Source organism: Peromyscus eremicus, chromosome 11 (genome assembly GCF_949786415.1).
Source record: "Peromyscus eremicus chromosome 11, PerEre_H2_v1, whole genome shotgun sequence".
Classification (NCBI taxonomy): Eukaryota; Metazoa; Chordata; class Mammalia; order Rodentia; family Cricetidae; genus Peromyscus; species Peromyscus eremicus.
Genome location: NC_081427.1, coordinates 66433395 through 66443222, shown reverse-complemented (window position 1 = coordinate 66443222; position 9828 = coordinate 66433395).

Below are 9828 nucleotides of genomic sequence, written 5' to 3'. Positions count from 1 at the left end.
AGTATTGATAATATTGACAAAAACAGTGAGTAGGTCAATGAATCCAAGTCCCCATTACAGTGCAGGACCTGCGAAATAGGAACATATATTGCAAACACAACTTATTTGTTGCGAATAGCAATCAAGAGTCTCCTTTAGTAGTTGTCAAGACTGAACCAATGCTGGGAAACTAGACAGAATCACCGCATTTAATGCTGTAAAGCTTCTCTCCACTTCGAATGTAATCATTCAGGAACTCACAAGCATCTATTACCACTTCTAATTCAAAGTTTTCCTGTGGTCCTCAAAGAGCATTGCTTTTATTAGTGTTTCCTATCTAAATTCCCTCTCCTGTTCTGTGAGGCAGAAACCTCCCATTCATTAGGGAACTTTCCTCTGGGGAGTTCCCTTGTCTCCTTTCCAGATTCCTGCAGTTTCTCCCCTTAGAACAAAGTTTCCCTTCCTTGGATATCTCAAGTCTCTGGAACTTTCATTCTAATATTTATGATCTCCAATCGACTCTAAATTTTGGATTTTCTTCTCCAGGTGGGAACAGATGAAAAGACCCACAGCCAGACATTATGCAGAGAGAGTCCTGGAAACACAGAGCTCTAAATGGGATGTCTTTACCAAACTCCTGCCATCAGAGTTCAGGGAATCTCATACCAGAGGAGACAGCAAGAGTATAAGAGCTTCCTGGCAGCGGAGCCCATGCCTTTAATCCCAGCACTTGGGAGGCAGGGCCAGGAGGATCTCTGTGAGTTCGAGACCAGCCTGGTCTACAGAGCGAGATCCAGGACAGGCACCAAAACTACACAGAGAAACCCTGTCTCAAAAAACAAAAACAAAAACAAAACAAAACAAAAAACCAAACAAACAAAAAGATTGTAAGAGCCAAAGGGAATGGACTCCAGGAGAACAAGGCTGTCTGAATCAACTGAGCAAGGCTCATATGAACTCACAGAGACAAGAAGCAGCAAGCACTGTGTCTGTACAGGTCTGTAATACGTACATACCTCAGTTATCTCTTAGGAGCCTGTTTTTTATTCTATGAGAGACAGAAAGTGCATCAGAGGGGAAGGGAGGTACTGGAAGGAGTAGGGGGAGGGGAAACTGTAATCAGGATATATTGTATGAGAAAATAATCTATTTTCAATAAAAAGAAAAAAATAAAATACAATGTTAACCACAGAAATTAGTCACAGATATAATGAAAACTTGCCAAATTCCTGAAAGAAAAATGTAATAGGTGAAAGTAATATATTTCAATGAGCATGCCTAAAAGATGAGCATTTCTATAATTATTCAAAATTGTTCATGATGTCTTTTGCATTTTTGAAACTAATAGTTTCAAAATAGTCATCACCATCTGACTCCTGCTTCATTTCTAAGCAGCTGGTATTTGTAGCAGCCAGATTCCAAATGCTCCAGAGCCACATATGGCTAGTGGCTACCGTAATGAACAACGTTATTCTAGTACATAAAATATCACCAAAGCATTTGATTTTGTTTCATAAAAGGTTAAGCTATTAACCTTTAGAGTATTATTTTTTTAGAAAGTTTTAAAAACCTTCTTTTGAGCTGTTTGTAAAAGCTGGTGGTTTTTCTAGATCCAGTATTTGGTCCTCTTGAGAAAACGTTTATTAAAAAAATCTTCCCCTAATTTCTTACTGTTGGTCACAATAAAGATGGCATTAATTTGGATATACAGACTAGAAACCCATGACTGTGAGTTCTGCTCAGAAGAAATATTCATGGAAAGCTTCCATTACTTCTTTAGCCTGTGCGACAGTTCTGTCATTGTAGAATGGCAAATATCATACATGCACCAGCACTCTGCTGATATTCCTTATCCCCATCGTGTTTTAGACGTAAATGTATATTCCATGGATCCAGCATGACTAAATGAGGAAACCACATGTTTTCAAAAGTAGGCTGTATTCTAGGCCTCTTGATTACAGAGGACACTTACCTGCTTTGAATGACATTACAGAGAAGCAACAGGAAAAAAGGAGAATCAGTGTGTTTTCTCTTCAAAATTGCCTGAGTTAAGAATTTTTTCTACCAATTTCCTGTTTAGAAATCATTTTCAGAAAGGCTGACCTGTAAGAATCACAATTAACTTTTAAATAATAGATAAAGATATAATACTTACAAAGATTTCTATAGTAAATAAATAATAAATTTTTATGTGTGATTACAAACTCATTTATAAGCTTTTTAGTCTCAAAAAGGGTAAGGTATTTCATTTGGAGATGCCTCACCTTATCATTCATTAATCCTATCAATGATTAAAGTCAAATCTTCAGAGAATTTTATCAGTGTGTAACCCAAGCAATTCCTAATTGTCAAGGCTTAACAATAATGGATTTACAAATCAAAGTTATAAAACAGATCACACTAATCTAAGAAGTAGATTTCTAATGTGTAAAGATATAGGCTATAAGACGCAGAAGCAAGTAGCAACATGTAATGTGTGCTGCTACCAGAAAAACATCACTCTTAACCGATTGAGCACTAGGACCTGAGTTCCTGACTCCAGAGCCTATTACACACACACACACACACACACACACACACACACACACACACACACACCACACACACACATATTTAGTACATACACACATAGACATATATATTCCTATATATGTATACCTGTGTGTATGTATGTATGTGTATGTATATATATATATATATATATATATATATATATATATATTCTTAAATAAATCCTTCTCAGTCAATATAATATTACTTGTATGTATGCTTGCAGGACTGACCAATTGATTGGAAGACCAATTGCCATGCTCTTCTTCTTCTCAGTATTCCTTAGTTTCCTGTAGTATTTTGAGTAGGGCTGAGGTCTCATGGATCTTCCTCATATTCACTTTGTGAGGAATGCCTATCGGTATTGTTCTTGTTTAGCCCATGTTTAAGCAATCATGTTGGTGAGACTTATGGTTTCTGACATTACTAGAAAACGCAATCTCAAAGCAAATTCCTCAAGCTTCTGGCTCTTACAATCTTTCTACTTCTCTTCTATAGTGTTCCCTGAGCCTTAAATGCAGGAGTTGTTTTACAGGTGCATCGACTGGGACTGAGCTCTGGAACTCTGAAATCTGATTAGTGGTGGTTTTCTTTTATGGTCTCCTTCCATTGCAAAAAAGAAAAAAAAAATTTCCTTGACGAATGGTGGGGACTATTCTTATCTGTGGGCATAAGGACAAATATTTAGAGTGTAATTAGGTATTATATTGGTTTAATAAAGTGGTGATTGAGTGGCCGGGCGGTGGTGGCGCACGCCTTTAATCCCAGCACTCGGGAGGCAGAGCCAGGCGGATCTCTGTGAGTTCGAGGCCAGCCTGGGCTACCAAGTGAGTTCCAGGAAAGGCGCAAAGCTACACAGAGAAACCCTGTCTCGAAAAACCAAAAAAAAAAAATAATAATAAAATAAAAAAATAAAGTGGTGATTGTATGTTCTCCTCCAAGATCCATGACTTCACTAGTCCTAGGGAGTTGGTTAGGTTTCTGATACCAGATATAATTTCCCTCTTGCTGAGTGGATCTTAAGTCCAATTAGAGAACCAATGGTTACCACCAGGGTAGTTATGCTGCTACTGAACCCTTAGGGTTGTCTTGCCAGCAGGTCATTGTTGTGGTTTATAGACATCATAGTGGGGTCAACCTGTTGGTTGCTTCCCTCCTTTGGAAGTCTGCATTTTCAGTTCCAGCTCTGGGGAGGTGCAGACAGCAGATCTGCGAGGCTTGCTCCCAGCCAGCTGAGCAGAGTCAGTGAGCTCCAGATTCAGAGATTTTGCTGAAAAAAAAAATGTGGAGGGCAAAAAGAATGACAGCTGATGTTGACCCAGTTTGGCCACCACATACCCACTCATGCACAGAACTCCTGCCCTAGGAGGCTTCTTTGTGCAGCAGAAACCCAAAAACGAATCATATTTGAATCTCTAAGTATCTAAAATGTATTCCCTTCTGCTGCAGGATGAAGCTTCTCAGATTATGAACAAATAAGTATAGTAGAATATCAATAGGAGTCATTTAATTGATACCTTTATTTTTCCAAGACCCGTAGTGTTTGGTTTTACTCTAGATCTATGGCTATCTAGTCTCTGATGTTTGATCATCCAAACAGTGTCAGGTATAGGTTCCACACAGTGGAGTGGGCCTTAAGTCAAATCAGGCACTGCTTGGCTACTCCCACAAGTTCTGTGCCACTACTGCCCTAGCATGTCCTTCAGAGAGGATAGATGGTGGGGTCAAAGGTTTTATGCCTGGGTTGATTTTTATGTCTCTCCCTTGATGACCTGCAGAGTATCCTCCTACACCAAAGACACTAGAATGTAGGGGTGAAAGCTCCGAGTGGGCACCAGCGAGACTTCTCCATGTTCAATGAGTTATGTTGGTGTTGTCCTTAGCAAAGGGACCCTGCTCTCAGAGTGCAGAGAGCAACCCTTTGTCTTAGCAACAGCTTGGGTTGTTTGGGGATTACCATCAGACCCCCTCGGCTAAACAACTCAATTGAATGCAACCCAGTCTCCTTATTGGAAGCCTCCTTTGGCCCTCAAGAGAGGGCCAATTAAAACTCTGTCTCCTCCATTGGTAGGAGGCCTCATTAGAATCACCTTCACATGTATTAGGGAGTTTAGGCTGCTCTAGGTTTCCTCAATCCTTCAAATGCCTGTCAGTTCCAGTTGCCTCTCCCTTCATTCGCTCCATCAACCCTATCTTCCCTGGCCCTTCTCACCTAATATTCCAATTCCCATTCCCACCTGCCCCCACTTGACATATGAAATATATTCTATTTCTCCCTCTCAGGGAGATACATGTGTGCACCCAGTCCCTTCCTTTCTCTATGTCTGTCCTCTCTAGATTTAAGGATTGTAACTTGGTTATCGTTTATTCAATGGCTAATATCCAGACACAAATGAATACTATATCTTTCTGGTTTTGGTTACCCCACTCAGGATGATTTTTTTTTCTAGTTCAATCCATTTGACTGTAAATTTCATAATGTCATTTTTCTAACAGCTGAGTAATACTCCATTGTGTAAAATGTACTACACTTTCTTTATTCATTCTTCTGTTTAGGAACTCTTAAGTTGTTTCCAGTTTCTGGCTATCGTGAGTAGAGCAGTAATGAACATGGTAGAGCAAGTGTCCTTGTGGTAGGATGAAGTATCCTTTGGGTACATGCCCAAGAGTTGTATAGCTGGATCTTGAGTTAAATCCATTCACAACTTTCTGAGGAACCTCCATGTTGATTTCCATAGTGGCTGTACAAGTTTGCACTTCCACTAGCAATGGAGGAGTGTTCCCCTTATTCCACACCCTTACCAGCCTGAGCTGTCACTTGTATTATTGATCTTAGCCATTCTGACAGGTGTGGGATGGAATTTCAAAGAAGTTTCCATTTACGTTTCCCTGATGGATAAGGATCTTTAACATTTTTTAAAGTGCTTTTCTGCCATTTGAGTTTTGCCTATAGAGAATTCGCTGCTTAGATCAGTAACCCATTTTTAGTTAAATTATTTTGGTTTTTTGATACCTAGTTTCCTGAATTCTTTACATATTTTGGATATCAGTCCTCTATCAGATGTATAGTAGGTGAAAATTTTTTCCCATTCTGTAGGCTTCCTCTTTGTTCTAATGGTAGCTTCCTTTGCTTTTCAGTTACATGAAGTCCTATTTATTAATTGTGGATCTTAGTGCCCACACTATTGGTGTTCTGTTCAGAAAATCTTCTCCCTTGCCAATGAGCTCAAGGCTATTCCCCACTTTCTCTTCTATCAGGTTAAGTGTCTCTGGTTTTATATTGAGGTCTTTGATCCATCTGGAGTACAGTTTTGTGCAGGGTAGTAAGTATAGATCTATTTGCATTCTTCTACATGCAGATATCCACCTTGACTAGAACTATTTGTTGAAGATGCTGTATTTTATCAAAAATCATGTGTTCATAGATATGTGGATTTATGTCTGCATCTTCAGTTGATCCATACATCTCTTTTATGCCAATATCATGTGATTTTTATTACTACAGTTCTATAGTACAACTTAAAATCGGGAATGATAAGACCTCCAGCTGTTCTTTTGTTGTTCAGGATTGTTTCATCTATCCTGGGTTTGTGTGTTTCTATATGAAGTTGAGAATTATCCTTTGGAGATCTGTGCAAAATTGTTTTTGGAATTTTGATGGGGATTGCATTGAATCTGTAGATTTCTTTTGTTAAGATGGTCATTTTTACTATGTTAATCCTACCAATCCATGACCACGGGAGGTCTTTCCATCTTCTAATGTCTTCTTCAATAACATTCTTCAAAGACTTGAGGCTTTTAATCAAATAAGTCTTTCACTTGCATAATTAGAGTTACCTCAAGATATTTCATATTATTTCAGGCTATTGTCAAAGATGTAGTTTCCCTGATGACTTTCTCAGTCTGTTTGTCATTTGTATGTGGGATGACTGCTGATGTTTGTGAACAAATTTTGCTTCCAGCTATTTTGCTGAAAGGGTTTATTAGCTGTACAAATTCTCTGGTGGGATTTTTAGGGTCACTTATCTGTACTATTATATCATACTTTGGCTTCTCCCTTCCTTTTCAGTTTGTATTGCCTTGATCTTTTTCACAGGTCTTATTGCGTTAGCTAAGACTTTGAGTTTTGAATTTGAATATATTGAATAGATATGGAGAGCATGGCAGTCTTGTATTGTTGGTAAACTTATGCCGATACAATAGGTGCTAAGAGATGTCAAACTGCATTTCTAAAATTTACATTTTTGACAACTGATAATTGCTTATGTGCTTTATTATTATTTTTGCTTATATTAGCCATCATGCTTTTCATTATGATATGCACACTTTCCGTCTTATTTCTTCATGATTTTCTACTGAGTTTTTTGTCTTTTCAGTGGAAATCTTCTTCTGAACTTGTATTTTTATTTTATTTTAGTAACAGTATTTTTCTTATATGTGTTGCAAGTATCTTCCAAAAGCAGCACTTTATATTATTTTTATGCTTTCTTTGCACGTTTTTTCATTTTCAGGAATTACTTTTACTGTACTTGAACCATTTGTTCATGAAAATTTTTATATATTATTTATATATATATATATATATATATATATATATATATATATATATATATATATAATGTTCTCTCATCCTAACAGCATAAATATTTTTCTGAGATGTTTTTGTCTTTTGTCAATTTTTTTAGCTATTCTTGTGTCTAGATACTTTGCTAAAAATCTATGACAGCTATAGGAGTTCCCTGGTTCCCTGATGGGATTTTTAGGGTCACTTATGTATATTATCATATCATCTGCAGATAAAGATATTTTGGTGTCTTCCTTTCCAATTTGTGCCCCCTCAAGTTCCTTCAGTTGTCTTATCTCTAACTAAGATTTCAAGTACTAAGCTGAATAGATATGGAGAGAGTGGACAACCTTGTCCTCCTTCTGATTTTAATGGAATTGCTTTGAGTTTCCATTTAATTTCACATTGCCTATAGACTCTCTGTAAACTGCCTTTATTGTGTTTATGTATGTCTCTTGCATTCCTAATCTCTCCAGGAATTTTAGCATGAAGGCCTGTTGGATTTTGTCAAAGGCCTCTACTGTATCTAATGAAATGATCATGTGGGTTTTTTTTCTTTCAGTTTGTTTATATGGTGGATTACAGTGACAGATTTTTGTATGTTGAACCATTTCTGAATCTCTGGGATGAAGCCTACTTGATCATAGTGGGTGGATTTTTTGATGTGTGTTTGGATTATATTTGAAAGTATTTTTTGCATCTATGTTCATAAGGAAAATTGGTGTGTAATTCTCAGTCTTTATTGGGTCTTTATGTGATTTGAGTATCTGGGTATCTGTAGCCTCTTAAAAAATAATTGGCCAATGTCCGTTCTGTTTCTACTGTGTGGAATAATTTGAGGAGTTAACTCTTCTTTGAAAGTTTGGTAGAATTTGGCCTTTTGTTAATTGGGTGATTTTGATCACTCCTTCTATTTCACTAGGGGTTACTATTCCATATAAATTGCTTATCTGATCTTGATTTAACTTTGGTAAGTGGTACTTGTTGAGAAAATTATCCATTTCTTTTAGATTTTTTTTTTTTTTTTTTTTTTTGGAGCTGAGGGTCGAATCCAGGGCCTTTGCACTTGCTAGGCAAGCACTCTACCACTGAGCTAAATCCCCAACCCCTCTTTTAGATTTTCTAATTTGGTGGTGTGGAGGTTTTTAAAATATGGTTTTATAATTTGCTGGCTTTCCTTGGTATCTGTTGTTATATCCTCCTTTTCATTTCTGATTTTGTTAATTTGGATATTCTCTCTCTGCCTTTGAGTTAATTTTGATAAGCATTTGTCTTATTGATTTCTTCAAAGGACCAACTCTTAATTCTTTGTAGTGTTCACTTTGTTTCTTTTATTATTTCAGTCCTCGTTTTGATTTTTTCTTGTTGTGTACTTCTCTTGGGTGTGGTTACTTCTTTTTGTTCTAGAGCTTTCAGGTGTGCTGTGTATGAGATCTCTCCAGACTTTGCCTCATGAGGGATTCTATGAGCAAGTGCACAGGATCATGATGGGGAAACCTGAAGAGATGATCAAACCAAACTAGTGGGAACTCATGAAAGTTGGATCAATGGCTGTGGAGACTGCATGGGACTGGACTAGACCCTCTGCATGGAGAGACAGTTGTGTAGCTTGATCTGCTTGAGGGCCCCCTAGCATTAGGATCAGAATCCATCCCTGGTTCATGAGCAGGCTTTTTGGAGCCCACTACCTATGATGGGATACCTTGTGCAACCTTGAGTCAGGGGGAAGGGCTTGGACTTGTCTCCACTGGATATGCCTCCCCATGGGAGACCTTACCTTCTTGTGGTGGGAAGTGGGGGGTGGGCTAGGAGGGGGAGGCTGGGGGCACAGAAGGAGGGAAGAGGGGAATCTTTGGTGTGTAAAATGAATAAAAATTTTTTCTTTTTTTTCTTTTTTTTGGTTTTTCGAGACAGGGTTTCTCTGTGTAGCTTTGCGCCTTTCCTGGAACTCACTTGGTAGCCCAGGCTGGCCTCGAACTCACAGAGATCCGCCTGGCTCTGCCTCCCAAGTGCTGGGATTAAAGGCGTGTGCCACCACTGCTGGGCCAAAAATTTTTTCTTAATAAAAAAAACAAATTGTTATTGTTAATGGTCAGGAAAAAGACTAAACAAAGGAGATTAGATTTAAGGATCTTGTCTGAAATATAAAAGAAAAAGAAAAAAGAGGATATAGATAAGAGGTAGATTATTGAATCTACTCTGAAAAAAAGATATAAAAATGATAGCATAAAGGGTAGATTACTGAATCTACTCTGAAAAGAAAAAAGAGAGGATATATATATGATGTAGATAAAAAGGTAGATTATTGAATCTACTTTTAAAAGGCAACTACTAGTTTTAAATATTTTACATTGGATTGGATTTTTATATATTGTATATAAATTATGTATATTGCTACATATTTGAGATTGATTTATATAGATATGATAAGATAAAAAGGTAGATTATTGAATCTACTTTTAGAAAGCAACTACTAGTTTTAAATATTTTACATTGATTGGATTTTTGTATATTGTATACAAATTATGTATATTGATATAAATTAGAGATTGATTTTGTTAGAAAATGCTGTGTGTATATTTCTAATCTTGTTCAGGATATTGTACCTATACAGTTCATTTAACAAAGTAATGCAATTTACTAATCCTTGAAAGTTATTATTACCAACTATTAGGATATGAAGAAACGAAAGTTAGTAGCTAGTCATTACAATCGAACTTGTAGTCATATTAGGT